The following is a 13470-nucleotide window of genomic DNA, read 5'->3' as shown; positions in this document are numbered from 1 at the left end:
ACTTCTGGCCTGACCCAACCCCATACTCAAAGAAGCTGTACGGCAGTGTGGACGACCTCAGGACCACTGTGGGCTTCATTCACCAAACCTGACTGACCATGTGACGTGACGGGAACGAAGAAGAAGAAGAAGAAGAAATACATACAAGAAAAAAAAACCATTCCGAAAAATGTGTCTTCCTCGGCTGGGGATCGAACCTCACTGTCAAATTTGCCAACCACGCCAACTCAGAGCCACATTCACATTTATTGTGTAGCCTCGATGGCTCAGGAGTACTAAATCTAGTCTTGTCACAATGGTTATGCGGATATGTGGTCTTGTGGTATGACACTCGCTTTCGGATCGGAAGGTCCTGAGTTCGAGCCTCGGTGCATAGTTGAGTCCTTGGAAAAGACTCTTTACTCACATTCTGTCACCGTACTCAGATGTAAAATGAGTATCTGGCTGTCAACAGCGTTGTCTCTGTCGGGAAAAAAATGTAATATCGCCTAGTAGGCGTCATGTTCGTTCCACATGTTACGTGTTGCTGTTCGTCAGGGACCCTTTGTAAAACGCTTTGAGCACATTTAGTGGATTTTGCTCTATATAAAAAAGCTCTATTTAATCGATGTAAAGCGTGATCGATAATTATCGGGTAAGTGACAACGATCGTAAAACATTCAAATTCTAGTCCTGGTGTTGTGTTTTTAAGAAAGGCAATGCTCAACTCGACTCAGGTGTGAGTGCATATCTGGCTATTGGCGGGTTTTTGTAAGACTGTTAGGTCAATAAAGGAAGTCTAACAGGCGACTTGTACTGTATGAAATGGAATTTGTTTCCATGTGCCCTGATGCGGTAGAAACACTTAGAAATGCGCTATATAAATTATAAATGTTCATGTTTGTTTATTTACATTAGGTAACCAAAAACAGTAAACATAAGTCTTATCATATGCTGTGTAGTAGTGTTACCTTAGCAAAAAAAGAAAACGTGTCCACTGAGATTTGCTTCTCTATGAATTGAATGAATATGAACATCTATTTAAATATTTTACGCTGTGATTTTACCATGCTCAATGCGGTTCCCAACGCATACCACCCACTCCCCCACCCCCCACCAATTAAAACCAAACGTCAATTTCAAACAGTTTGGCATCTTTTTCCTTAATACTAGCATTCTTACAATAGCCGTCAGTGTCCAAAGTCAAGTGCTCATCCATTCCTGAGTCGAGTAGAGTAATGTGTAAAGAGGCTTTCCCCCAAGGGCACAACAGAGAGACCAGAAATTTAAGATCATTGTCATGCTAACACGTTAACATTGCATAACTTTGCTACCAAAAGAGACACGGCACAGTAACACTGAGTAGCCTAAGAAACTTGGGACAAGACTTTTATGTGTGTGTTTTTTGTTTGTTTGTTTTTTGTTTGTTTTTTTTTATAATAGAAGAACGAAAAGTTTGGAGGATTTGGATATCTCACGTTAAAAGAACATAATTTGTTTTAATGACAATAAATAAATATCGCAAGGGGCTTAAAGGAATTGTAGGTCAAGGTCGATTTATGACAGTGCTATCCTTCCAGTTATGTGAAGTCTACTTTCGTCCTACGTATGTTCATAATTACAAATTATATATGGCCTAAACAAAATCGAACAAAAATAGATCCTTTGCACATCATGGAATATTAAATAGAATGCAATGCTACAATTGATAAAGACAGAACAGAGCAGAGAGAGAAAGAGAGAGAGAGAGAGAGAGAGAGGGGGGGAGAGAGAGAGAGAGAGAGAGAGAGAGAGAGAGAGAGAGAGAGAGAGAGGGAGGGGGGGTAATGAAGACGAAGTGATAAACAAAGAGAAGAAGAAAGCGAGAATAAAAATAAAAGAATGTGTGTAATGTTTGAGAAAGATAGATAGAGAGATAGAGAGAGAGAGAGAGAGAGAGAGAGAGAGAGAGAGAGAGAGAGAGAATGCTGTATAAGTAACTACAATTGATAAAGACAGAGCAAAGAGAGAGAGAGAGAGAGAGAGAGAGAGAGAGAGAGAGAGAGAGAGAGAGAGAGAGAGAGAGAGAGAGAGAGAGAAATAGAAGTGGGAGGAGTATGAGGGGAAGGGATTCAATAACCAAAAAAAAAAAAACACACCTTTGAAAACTCCGACTCCATAATATAACCTCATAAAACGAACGGTTGATATTGTCACACTACACACATTAAACACAGCATAAACGCCAATAAACATATGATTTCTCTCCTCATATAATATTGAACTCTGCTATTGACATATCCAACAACTTGCATATTTTAATGGAACCTAGAAAGAGGAGCTCCGACTAGAAGGGACAACTCGCCGTTCGCGTGGCACACACCACACTTGCCTAGTGATTTGTTAGCGCGTGTTAGCAACACGCTCCTTGGCTGGCCGCCGGTTTCGCCTGGCTAGACTAGAGGGGGAGGGAGGGGAGGGGAGGTCTAATTAAACTGGGCACGTGTGTGTGTACCCTTTGTTTAGTTATTATTTTTATTGGGCCATGTGTTGTAGACAACCATCAGTGACTCTTTGTTGAAAATTAGTCTTTTTCATTTTAGTATTGAGTGGAGATCTGTTCCCACATGTTATAGACAACCATCAGTGACACATGAGATCTCTAGATCTATAGTAGGCTAGTACTAATAAGATCTGAGATATTTTAGAGATTGAGTTGAACATGGAAGACGCTGAGTTGTACATTTTGTTAATTTTGTGTGCCCCCCCCCCCCCCCCCCCACCTTGTTTCTCTCATTTCTCTATCTCTCTCTCTCTCTCTCTCTCTCTCTCTCTCTCTCTCTCTCTCTCTCTATCTATCTATCTATCTATCTATCTATCTATCTGCCTCTATCTCTAGAGAGAGAGAGAGAGAGGAGTATGAGGGGAAGGGATTCAATAACCAAAAAATAAAAAACACACCTTTGAAAACTCCGACTCCATAATATAACCTCATAAAACGAACGGTTGATATTGTCACACTACACACATTAAACACAGCATAAACGCCAATAAACACATGATTTCTCTCCTCATATAATATTGAACTCTGCTATTGACATATCCAACAACTTGCATATTTTAATGGAACCCTAGAAAGAGGAGCTCCGACTAGAAGGGACAACTCGCCGTTCGCGTGGCACACACCACACTTGCCTAGTGATTTGTTAGCGCGTGTTAGCAACACGCTCCTTGGCTGGCCGCCGGTTTCGCCTGGCTAGACTAGAGGGGGGGGGGAGGGGAGGGGAGGTCTAATTAAACTGGGCACGTGTGTGTGTACACTTTGTTTAGTTAGTATTTTTATTGGGCCATGTGTTGTAGACAACCATCAGTGTCTCTTTGTTGAAATTTAGTCTTTTTCATTTTAGTATTGAGTGGAGATCTGTTCCCACATGTTATAGACAACCATCAGTGACACATGAGATCTCTAGATCTATAGTAGGCTAGTACTAATAAGATCTGAGATATTTTAGAGATTGAGTTGAACATGGAAGACGCTGAGTTGTACATTTTGTTAATTTTGTGTGCCCCCCTCCCCCCCCCCCCACCTTGTTTCTCTCATCTCTCTCTCTCTCTCTCTCTCTCTCTCTATCTATCTATCTATCTATCTATCTATCTATCTATCTATCTATCTATCTATCTATCTATCTATCTATCTATCTATCTGCCTCTATCCCTCTTCCACCCCCCCCAATCCCCCCCCCCCCTCTCTCTCTCTCTCTCTCTCTCTCTCTCTCTCTCTCTCTCTCTCTCGCTATATTATATCTACCTATCTACCTAACAATATATCTATCTATCTATCTATCCCCAACCCACCCAACCCCAAAATGAATTTTAAAACCACAGATTATTATAATAATGATAGATCTTTATTGTCCATCAATATGGCAATTATTCATTTAGTTACACTTGTTATGACGTTATATAATAACGATAACATTGAACAGATATTTCACTCCTACTTATTCTCTCTCTCTCTCTCTCTCTCTCTCTCTCTCTCTCTCTCTCTCTCTCTCTCTCTCTCTCTCTCTCTCTCTCTCACACACACACACACACACACACAATTGAGGAATGTGAGTACATTTAGTTAATTTTGTGTGCCCCCCCCCCCCTGTTTCTCTCTCTCTCTCTTCTCTCTCTCTCTCTCTCTCTCTCTCTATCTATCTATCTATCTATCTATCTATTTATCTATCTATCTATCTATCAATCAATCAATCTATCTATCTATCTATCTATCTATCTATCTATCTCTATCCCTCTACCCCCCCCCCCCCTCCTCTCTCTCACATTCTCGCCATATTCTGTATATCTACCTACCTATCTGTCTATCTATCCCCGACCCACCCAACCCCAAAATAAATTTTAAAATAACAGATTCTATTATTATTATTATTATTCTTCTTATTATTATTATTATTATTATATAATAATAATAAATAATAATAATAATAATAATAATAATATAATAATAATAATAATAATAATAATAATATTATATAATAATAATATAATATAAATAATAATAATAATAATATAATAATAATATAATAATAAATAATAGATCTTTATTGTACATAAATATGGCAATTTGTCATTTAGTTACACTTGTTATGACGTTATATATAACGATAACATTGAACAGATATTTCACTCCTACTTATTCTCTCTCTCTCTCTCTCTCTCTCTCTCTCTCTCTCTCTCTCTCTCTCTTCTATCTATCTATCTATCTATCTATCTATCTCTATTCCTCTACCCCCTCCTCTCACTCCCATTCTCGCTTTATTATATATATCTACCTACCTATCTGTCTATCTATCCCCGACCCACCCAACCAAAATAAATTTAAAATAACAGATTATATTAATAATAATAATAATAATAATAATAATAATAATTAATAATAATATAATAATAATAATAATGTAATAATAATAATAATAAATATATAATAATAATAATAATAATAATAATAAATAATAATAATAATGAATAATAAGAATAATAATAATTAATTAATATTAATAATAATAATAATAATAATAATAAATAATAATAATATATAATAATAATTATAATAATAATAATAGATCTTTATTGTACATAAATATGGCAATTTGTCATTTAGTTAACTTGTTATAACTATATACTTATATTATGATAACGATAACATCGAACAGATATTTCACTCCTACTTTTTCTCTCTCTCTCTCTCTCTCTCTCTCTCTCTCTCTCTCTCTCTCTCTCTCTCTCTCTCTCTCTATCTATCTATCTATCTATCTATCTATCTATCTATCTATCAATCTATCTTCTATCTATCTATCTCTATCCCTCTACCCCCCTCCTCTCTCTTCCATTCTCGCCATATTCTGTATATCTACCTACCTATCTGTCTATCTATCCCCGACCCACCCAACCCCAAAATAAATTTTAAAATAACAGATTATATTCTTATTCTTATTCTTATTCTTCTTATTATTAATATTAATAATAATAATAATAATAAAAATAATAATAATAATAATAATAATAATAATAATAATAATAATAATAATAATAATAATAATATAATAATAATAATAATAATAATAATAATAATAATAATAATAATAATAATAATAGATCTTTATTGTACATAAATATGGCAATTTGTCATTTAGTTACACTTGTTATGACGTTATATAATAACGATAACATTGAACAGATATTTCACTCCTACTTATTCTCTCTCTCTCTCCTCTCTCTCTCTCTCTCTCTCTCTCTCTTCTCTATCTATCTATCTATCTATCTATCTATCTATCTATCTCTATTCCTCTACCCCCCTCCTCTCACTCCCATTCTCGCTATATTATATATATCTACCTACCTATCTGTCTATCTATCCCCGACCCACCCAACCCCAAAATAAATGTTAAAATAACAGATTATATTAATAATAATAATATATTAATAATAATAATAATAGTAATAATAATAATAATAATAATAATAATAATTAATAATAATAATGATAATAATAATAATAATAATAATAATAATAATAATAATAATAGATCTTTATTGTCCATAAATATGGCAATTTGTCATTTAGTTACACTTGTTATAACTATAATATACTTATATTATGATAACGATAACATCGAACAGATATTTCACTCCTACTTATTCTCTCTCTCTCACACACACACACACACACACACACACATACACACACACAAACACTAAATGTAAACATAGAAACATACACATAAACATACACATCCATAAACAGAAAGGCAGGCGACAGCCGTATCTAGGGCAAACACTTAACGAGGCACACGCACTTCGCGAGTCAGCGTGCTAGGGCTGTGACCATTGGCTCAAAGAAGGAATGTATCTTCTCGTAGCGTTAGCTCTCCTCTTTCTAGGATGGAACAAAGTTACATCCAACATTAGATTGTAACAGTAAAACTAAATTCTTACTCGTCATGGGTGACTGAGCACCTATGATGACTTTCATTAAAAAAAAGTAAGCAAGTGAGATAGACACATTAGGGACAAGATATTAACAATAACATTATTGTTATTATTACAGGCCAAAATGTCCCCGGAGCAGCTGATTTGCATGGTCGCAGGAAGTCACAACACATCGAAGAAATGTGTGATGGCCGCGTTGACTCATAACAATACGATACACACAATACTATTATAATATTGAATATATTATGATTACGAGACCTCTATTTTACGTAGGCTATTGGTGTACTGATGAAATGTAAATACATACACATCCTTTTGGACAAGGGGAAGTTCATTAACATTTTCGACATTGATAATAACTAATAATATTATTGTTGTCTTTACATTGCAACATAGAGTCGTTAATAGAAACATTTATGCAATAAATATAATTGTATGTTTCGTAAGATTCACGCATTTTCAAAACATCGACTTATAAAATAAAAGTTGAATATCGTATTGACCCCGTAGCCTTCGTAAAATCATAGCCCGACAGTGAGCAAAAAAAAAAAAAGGTTATAACTATAATACAAGGGGAGGACCACCAAAAGTAAGTGAATCGTGATTTTATTCAAGAGTTCCACCAATGAGGTTATTGGTTTCCTTGAGTACTAATAGCGACAATTCACATTTTGCTTTTCTTTTCTAGTCAGCTTGCACTGGGAGCTAATTTTTAGGGAAATGCCAGGCCATAAGTTAACTAAGACTAGCCGCGCCACTGAGATTAAAAGATCATTTCCGAATGAATTAGCTTCTAAATCTTATCTTACATCCATGTAATCTTATATTCGTGGCTGTCGACCCTCAGCATTTTAACCACAGCTTCCTCCATTATATGCCGATCAACCTAATTATTCCAGTTTGTGAGGATTTATCAAAATGTTTCGACTTTTCATTGTACGCGTCAGGTATAATTTTTATACCGCATGTGTCAAAAAAAAAACAGAAGGAAACAAAAAACAAAACACAATCAAACAAACAAAAACAAGTAAATAAATAAATAAATAATTTGAAAAAAAAAACAAAACAGTGAACTAAACTTAAATGCTGGAAGACGGGGACTATTTCAGCTGATTGGCATGTGTTTACGACAGACGTCAAACAGAGAAACAGGCTTGTCATACGCCCAACACCTTATTTTTCTCGAACTTGCTAAATTGTCCATGAGAAAGGAAAAAAAAAAGACTTTATGAACTTGTCACACAAACAAAATACATTCCTCAAAGCCGAAATAATCGTCCGCCCGGATCAAAATCACTTTCCACATTTAATGAAAGTGTACGACGCTGTACAATTTAACAATGTAAGCCGAGGTGCACTTATTTGCAGGTCTGATAACCCGAAATCGGTTATGGGCTCATTGTAGTAAGAGAAATACTCTCAAACTAACGCAAAATGTTAAACAAGCCCATAATTGTTTTCGGTTGTCAGACCTGCAAATATGCGCATGCCGGATAAGCCCATACATCAGAAGTAGCAAGCGGCGAATAACGAGTTATATAACTTATTTATGTGACTGAAATATTCAGTATCATACACCAAACGTCGCGTGTAATGTAACTTGACTATCCAGCAGAATACTAATCCCATTATGTTTTCTTGTTAGAAACAGATAGCGAACGTTATAGATAGTATGCAGATGACGTCACTCAGGCCTTTGTTATTGTTTTTGCCATCCGCGTTTGTGAGTTGTTCTCACTAAACTGTATTAACCAGACTATAAAAGTTCATGGTTACACAGAGTTTGTGTGTTGGTCCGTTATACTTCCGGATGGCAATGTTGTGAACTCCTTGGCCAAGCGCATTCTATCTATATGGCTAACGGTAAGCAGTCTTTTTCTGTCCGATGCCTGCCGAAGACAGCTATCTTTTGATAAATTCTAACATGAAACGTTCAGACGGGATATATTTCGATTAAAAATCCACATGAATCTGTGAGAGAGAATGTGTTGAAAACTGGTCTTCATGCGTCTATCTATAGATAGTATGCGCTTGGCTAAGAAACTCATAACATTGCCATCCGGACCAACACACAAACTATGTGTAACCATGGACCTTTATAGTCTGGTTAATACAATTTAGTGAGGATTACTCATGAACACGGATGGCAAAAAACAATAACAACGACCCGAGCGACGTCAACTTCATTTTATCTATAACATAACGATGGTTACGATCAGATACCATATCAGGTTGAACCAATTTTTGATTGATCCACGTCGTGTTTAACTAAAAACCTGATACTAACCAAAGAAACTTTGTCATAAAAGAAAACAAAGATCACGGAGAAAAGTTGATTGTGAGTTGTAATCAATAATTCAACCAATAGAATCGTTTGTTTCTTTGAACACTACTTTAACCCGTGCCGACGCGTTGACGTGGATATCTTCGCAACCTTCTGATGGATTTTAATGATAATACGCTTCAACAGTCATGACGTCACTTCCCCCTAATGACGCAAAGTAACTTAGTAACTGGCTATAAACTATTGGAACAATGGCGGACGCCCTTATGAAATATTTCTCTGACGAGCATAAAAGTGTATCGAGAGGAGAAAAACATTATAAATATGATTATGTTTTGACTTTTATACATTCTGATCACATGACATATGAAAAGGTCTAGCCAGCATGTAGAATAAAAAAATACCGATTTTCTTTGTTTAGAACCACGCTGCTCGCCGTTGCTGGGCGACGTGACATCAGACTATTGAATCCAATTGGCTCGTACACTAGAATTGTTAGTGACATTAAGCCGATTTTTTTTTCATTGGCTACAGTACCATACTTCAGGATTTTTCTTCTTTACGGTATATACTTACTTACTTATCCGAACCAGCGACCACCTGAGCTCTAGCCCTTCGGTCTTGTGCCATGACGTAGAAGTTAGATGTCTTTTGTAGTTGTTCCAGGTGACTATAAAGTGTGTTACTGATGCTTGGATTTGGTGGGAGGAATGTGCATCTCAGGTCTTCAAGAGGTTGACATTCAAGCAAGTGGTGTGTTACTGTTTCATTGGGGTGTTGACATAGGGGGCAGGAAGGGGATGTGTCTTTTGTTATTTTGCTTAAATGGTTGTTGAGCGGTATGTGTTGTGTTCTTAGTTGAAAGATGATGCTTTGCTGGTGTCTTCTGAGCTTATTTAGGCAATCAGTCTTTACAGGAGTGGTCATATGGGAAAACATACATCTACCCGTGGTGCTCATTGCCCAACTGTTCATCCATTCTTCTCTCTTATTTGTTTTGATTATTTGTTTCGCTGTGTCTAAGGATACTGGAAATGATGGTTGTAAAAGTGTTGATCTTTACGGTATATGAAACTAGTCCCCCCGAGGACAGGATACATCCCTTGTGCAACTGATAAATGCTGATCGTCAATAAAGATCATCCATCCTCTCTCTTTTACGTCCCTTAATAATAAGATTCTGCCTTTATACCCTGATACTAAAATAGTTATGCCACCTTATGATTCGATATGTTAGTCCTCGCAGTACTTGTTAGTTACACACTTCCAATGAGTTTTTAACCGCAAGAGAGGAAGATGTGACGTCCAGACTTCTCTGCCCTATTACAAAATTATTATTTTATTTCTTCTTTCAATCATTTATTTACAATTATTATTATAGTCCAGAAAACTAATGTATTCTAATCAATAAAACATTAAACCTAAACCTAATTATTTATTATCAAGATTTAAAATTTAACCTTGCTCAGACATAACACCAGATTGAGAACTGAAAACGACAACAACGTCCATTTTATGATAAAACATGTCTCACCAGGATTTCCATATTCCAGCATTCATGAAATTCAAAATCATCCACTATGAAACGTAACAACTGAAAGTCCGAGAATGGAAAACAATAAAATTAATATTATACTATTATTAATACGCTTTTGATTTGCTTCTTCAAGAAGGACATTATTGATGTTTCATCACTTACACCAAGCAATGTATCACATTATAGATAGAATGCGCTTGGCCAAGGAGTTCACAACATTGCCATCCGGAAGTATAACGGACCAACACACAAACTCTGTGTAACCATGAACTTTTGTAGTCTGGTTAATACAGTGTAGTGAGAACAACTCACAAACGCGGATGGCAAAAACAATAACAAAGGCCTGAGTGACGTCATCTGCATACTATCTATAGGATAAAAAGGGGCTACGCAAAATAGTCCTAGAAGAAGAGGGAAATCAACGGGTTTGTTACAGGGTATGTCAACGACACATTCCTCATACCTTGTAGTGAATTTCTGGGCATTTTACTATGTGTGCGTATGCTTGTATGTGTGGGACTGTGTGTTTGTGTAAGTGTGTGTGTGTGTATGTCCTTGTGTGAGTGTGTGTGTGTATGTGTGTGTGTGTGTGGACTAGTACAAGACTCTCGATTAATCATCGATAAAAACAGATGGAAACATTCGCACACACCGTCAAGTGTTTGGGCCTTTTCACGTAATAATGATGTTAACCAATGCCACAACTGAAATGCCAACAACCAATAAGAGGATTAAGCTCAAGAAAGACGCTTGAGTTTTGGACTTCGATTAGATATGAAATAAGTTTGTCTATTTCATATTGCTTTAACTTAAATAATAATAATAATAATAATAATAATAATAATAATAATAATGATGATGATGATGATGATGATGATGATGATGATGATGATGATGATGATGATGATGATGATGATCATGATTATGGTGATCATAATAATAATCATAATAATAATAATAATAATAATAATAATAATAATAATAATAATAATAATAATAATAATAATAATAATGATAATGATAATAACAAAATTAATGACGATTTACACACACACACACACACACACACACATATATATATATATATATATATATATATATATATATATATATATATACAGAGAGAGAGAGAGAAGGAGAGAGAGAAGGAGAGAGAGAGAGAGAGAAAGAGAGAGCAATATCCACTAAATGTGCTCAACACGCTTTACAGGGGTCCCTAACAAACAGCACCACATAGCATGTCCAACGAGACATGACACATGTTAGGCGATATTACAATTCTTTTATCGAGACAGAAACAAAACTGTTAACGGCCAGGTACTCATTTTATACTCGAGTACGATGAGATCACGAAAGAATTGGAGTAAAGAGCTTTTTCCAAGAATTCAACTCTGCGCCACTCATAGCGGGATTCGAACCATGAACCTTCCGATCCAAAGGAGTGTCATACCACTAGACACATAGCCGCATATTATAGGTGTAACTGTCAAGCCAAGCCGTTCACGAAAGAATTATGAGAGTTAAGAAGCTAAAATCAAGCAATGCCCTCTCTGTGCTACTCATCTTGTTAGTGTTACTAACTAAGCCTACTATGGAGTGTAATAAGGAATGAACAAAAAATGAATACATATTACAGCTTCGAAAAAGACCAAAATACCAAACACGCATTGTTTCGGGTTCAAAGCCCTTCATCAGTCAATAACAAAGGCAGTTTTAACATTAGCACATCACTAAAAATCCTGACAGACGGCACAGAAATACATGGCACATCTTGTAGGCAAGTAAAAGGATCTTCAGGAAATGACCAAAACCAAAAGAAAAAGAAGAAGAAAAGAAGATAGATATAAGATACATTGTTGTTTTACATTCCACCGATTCATTGAAGCTTATTAAACCGTGTTAAGCACAATGACCTTTCTTTACCATGTCTGTTCCTCTGGTTTGCTTGCTATAAGATTGGCGTTGACAGTCGAGTAAGTACAATGCCTGACCTAGTTTTAAAGACAAGCGGCAATAAGCGTGGCCAGCCAGAGATAAAATGGATGATGACGATGGTAAACTTAAATTCCTGTGTTTTGTTGTTGGGTTTAGCAGATCACACGCAAATTACCTCATTCTACCCATATGTATGTAAGTATCTAGTGGTTTTGCGGCTATGTGGGCTAGTGGTATGGCCCTCGCTTTCGGATCGGAAGGTCCTGGGTTCGAGCCTCGCGCTCGGCGCATAGTTGAGTCCTTGGAAAAGGCTCTTTACTCACATTCTCTCACCGTACTCAGGTGTAAAATGAGTACCTGGCCGTTAACAGCGTTGTCTTTGTCCAAAAAATTGTAATATCGCCTAACAGGCGTCATGTCCCGTCCTACATGTTAAATGTTGCTGTTGACCAGGGACCCCTTGTAAAACGCTTTGAGCACATTTAGTGGATATTGTGCTACATAAAACTCAATTTTGACAGTGCAGGGCGTCCAACAGCCATGTGTATATAATTGATTGGAAATGTGGTTACGTGTAACCTGTTGGGTAATTAATTATACCCGGAGAAGCGCATCATTTTAACATTGTAAAAGGCGATAATACATATATTTATACAAACACATATGTATAATATATTTGTGTTGAGAGTTTTGTCAAGATGACAGTCATTTAAATCGATCGATATAATTTGAAGGAAGATTTTCTGGTCATTTTAAAAAATACCGGCATAATGACATCATTTTGACACGACGATCGTAAAATGATTTACGCTTCTGGGGAATATTTGTTAATACGTAGTGTCAGAAGACGTATTGTCATCCCCAATTCCACTACGACCAATAACACTACTAAAACCACCACATCCACCACCACTATCATCATCATCACCACTATCATCATCATCACCATCACCATCAACCCAACACCACCACCATCACCACTATCACCATCATCGCCATCACCATCATCATCATCATCATCATCATCATCATCATCATCATCATCATAATCATAATCATCGTCGTCGTCGTCGTCGTCATCATCATAACCATCATCGTCATAAAAACCATTGCCATAATTGTTATATTATATCACCAGTGCCCATATGAAGCTGTAACAAACGTTTATTGATGTGCCGTGTGTCGTATAAAGGTATTGAATTATTATGAAAAATCACGGGAACCGTTCCATTAATTTTCTTGCGTAAAATAATGATAAGCAG

The 13470-nt window shown here is 36.2% G+C and overlaps 1 protein-coding gene across 6 annotated transcripts in view; it reads right to left on the bottom strand.

Moving 5' to 3' along the window:
- LOC144967250 (HHIP-like protein 1) overlaps window positions 1-12084 on the bottom strand; it is a 31226-nt gene extending 19142 nt beyond the window's left edge. The window contains exons 1-2 of one of the 6 annotated variants that reach the window (XM_078904251.1): window positions 10271-10806; window positions 9314-9765 (exon numbers count right to left, since the gene is read on the bottom strand). The gene's annotated coding sequence lies outside the window, so the exon portion shown is untranslated. Of the gene's footprint in view, window positions 1-2117; window positions 2244-9313; window positions 10220-10270; window positions 10807-11907 lie in introns of those variants that run through there. The other 5 variants (XM_078904284.1, XM_078904261.1, XM_078904273.1 and 2 more) reach the window with 5 other exon arrangements.
- Window positions 12085-13470: the final 1386 nt, after the last annotated feature.

Source organism: Berghia stephanieae, chromosome 1 (genome assembly GCF_034508935.2).
Source record: "Berghia stephanieae isolate SIO BIC M18660-M18661 chromosome 1, UCSD_Bste_1.3, whole genome shotgun sequence".
Taxonomy (NCBI): Eukaryota; Metazoa; Mollusca; class Gastropoda; order Nudibranchia; family Aeolidiidae; genus Berghia; species Berghia stephanieae.
Note: the sequence above shows the minus strand (reverse complement) of the source record. Positions and strands in the feature narration are given on the sequence as shown.